This window comes from Carassius carassius, chromosome 18 (assembly GCF_963082965.1).
Source record: "Carassius carassius chromosome 18, fCarCar2.1, whole genome shotgun sequence".
NCBI lineage: Eukaryota > Metazoa > Chordata > Actinopteri > Cypriniformes > Cyprinidae > Carassius > Carassius carassius.
In genome coordinates, this window is record NC_081772.1 from 4267602 (window position 1) to 4270811 (window position 3210).

Genomic DNA, 3210 nt, shown 5'->3' on the forward strand with positions numbered 1-3210 from the left:
TCCAAAATTTCATGCCTGCATGTTCTGCTTTAGCCGCATTTGTCTCACAGGTGACATCAAGCAGGAAATGGTTTTTTTTCTCTGGTGTTAAAGCCAGACATGTTTGCTGCTTGTTATCCTTTTCCTCTTTTGACTGCCAAGTCATAACCGCCTGGGGTTTTAGTGGAAAGATTTAGATATCACAGATTATCCAGATTTTGAAGGATTTCCTTGATATTCCATTAACTTTGACATTGTGTTTGACTGGCAAAGTCAAAACCGTTGGCACCGTTCGCACGGATTCGGGCGTTTCATTAATCACGATTTCAAAAGGCCAGTGCGACAGTCACGATTACAGTTACTGTAGAGGAATACATTAAAATTTGAATAATATCTACTGTGATAAACAAAATAATCACAACCCCCGCCTTCTGCCAGCGATGACATCATCCATGCAAGCGGGGGAGGAAGGCACGGATACAGTCAAGCACGGACAAAAAAAAGACTAGTATAAGAGATGTTTATGCTATAGTTGCATTGTGATAGTTTTATTTTCTAAATTATTTATGGTGGTTGTATTATCAGTCGTGCGTTCCAGGAGAGAAATGTGCAGTAAATCGGTCCCACACGACTATTTATGTGTCTGTTTTTGATCTTTCGAGCAGCAGGCATAAATGTTTGACTAATACCTGTAATGAGGCTTCACTTCATGCCATGTCTTTTGCTGGTCAGAAAACCACTCAAATTACTGCAGATATCAATCTCTCCCTGTTCCAGGTCACTTTTTGGGCCCAACATCTGCACCCACCCTGTTGGGTTTTCTTAAAAATACTGAGATCAATGTGCTTAGGACAGAAAAATCATAATTATCTCTCTAAAGCATGTTAGGTTAAATGGAAAAATCCATTTACATTTGTGTTTGAAGTCTTGTCTGGAATGTCAGAAAAGATCTCGATAATGGCTAAAATTATTCTCAGATTTGCTTTAACCAAATCATGGAATCAATAGTCTCCATATTATTATTACCAATTGTATAATTTTATAAAATAGTATTGTATAATTTTAAAATTTTATCTCTAATTGTGACTCTGTATCTTATTATTTCAACTGTTTAAGTCATAGTTTCAAAGACTTTTGAATCTATGAACTGATAAAAATGCTTTGGAACCAAAATTCTTTGGCTAAAAGCATCTACCAAAAAAAGTGAATTCGTGTTTTTTATTAAGGAATATTGTTGAAGCATCTGAGACAAAGCTGGTACTTATATAAAACCTAATTGATGATGAGTCCGTGAAGTATCCTGAGTATCTATGAAAGAGCAGTCTCTACAGTCTTCCTCTAGTTCTTCCTGTCATCCTAGATTAAACAATACGCTGAAATGCAATGACAAACACAGAGAAGACAAAAAAAGAGACTTAAATAGATGCAGTCAGCCTAGTTCATGAATGAATTGAGATGTAAGCTGTCTGCTGTGGTGTCTGTCTGGCAGTCAAGTCTAAATCAACAGGTGTGATGTGAATCGTACCATGTGCCGCAGCCACAAATGGAGAGGGAACACTCTGTATTCCTCATTAGGTGAACTAGCTCTCTGCAGCTCAATGAGTCGGGTTGCCGTGGTGATGAGCACGTTGTCATGGTTGTTTTTGGTTGAAGTCTATATCCCTGGTGATGTGAGAGCACGGGTCAATTTGTTAGACAGCAGAGCTGTATGAATCTACTTTAAATAGACTAAAGCAGTGATGCAACACATGCTGTCTACAGTAAAGAATACACTATTCACACAGACAGCAAACACTGATTTATGTGTACAGTGCTTTATGTCACGGGTGACAAAAACGCTCAGCAAGCGGAACCCTCTTGACGAGTCCCAAGTTTCCCGAGGGAACGATTTGTGTGCGACACATCCCACTCCAGTTCCCACTCCGGTTCAGGGTGTGGCAGAAACATTGTCCGGCCTGATTAGCGCTAATGCACTGCAGGTGCGAGAGGGAGAGGAGCGGCGTTCTCATAGGCTTCCTGTTTTACAAGCGAAAGATAAAAGGGCTATTCAGAGAAGTTTCGGGGGCTGCTGGTTTATCTCGGAGCAGTTTGGGCACAAGCTTGCTCGGGGAAGTTGTCTGGGTGTGAAGGTTTCCTGTTGAAGTCTCCGGGAAAAGGTTCCCTATTGAGGTTGTCCGCATTGGGAGTGTAATCGGCTGTGGTGAAGCCTTGTTGGGGTGAAAGCCGCCCATTGAAGTCTGCTGGGACAGAGTTCGTCTGTGGGAATTTGCTGGACTGATTTGTCGATTGAATCTGCGCTGGGAAGGGAGAGAGAAAGATAAGTGAATTGATTTCATCTTACAAACATTCTAAAAGCTTGAAGAGGATACAGTTAATGTAAATTTGACTGTTGGGGAAGCTATGTGTTTCAGAGTGTGCTGAAGAGGAATTGAGGATTGAATATCCCCCATGGAAGTGTAACGAATGGATTGAGGCCTCTGATCAGCCCTATCGTGTGAGTGAATTGCAGTGTTTTTGCCTTATTGTTACACATTGATTCATTGCTGTGGATTTGTGGTGAACACAAGTGTGGTGTGCTTTTGCTGAGAAGTGGTCCCAACCCTTGCCTATAAGTTTGTGAAAAGTTATGATACCTACTCACCGTCAGAATTCCAGAGTGATACAGTTGGTGAGGTATCTTCTTGCGTCATCCTCTCTTGGGCTGTTTGAGCTCTGAGTACTATACTGCCTCGCTGAAATCTCCTCTTAAACCACTCTCTCTGTTTGTGAGCTCTAGGAAGGAACATATTGCTGTGGGGAAAATCCTTGCCTTCTTACTCACCGTTTGAGTCCTGGAAGTATGCAGCATCGCTGGTGAAGTAAGCTTTTAAACCACTGTCTCATTTATGTGCACTGACACAAGTATCCTGTACTGAGAAGACTTCTTACCTCCCTATTAACCGTCTGAGTCTGGAAGCATGCAGCATCGCTGGTGAAGTAAGCTTTTAAATCACTCTTTCTCTGATGTGCCCTAACGAAAGTATCCTGTACTGAGAAGATTTCTTACCTCCCTACTGACCGTCTGAGTCTGGAAGCATGCAGCATTGCTGGTGAAGTAAGCTTTTAAATCACTCTTTCTCTAATGTGCCCCGACGAAAGTATTCTGTACTGAGAAGACTTCTTACCTCCCTACTGACCGTCTGAGTCTGGAAGCATGCAGCATCGCTGGTGAAGTAAGCTTTTAAATTACTC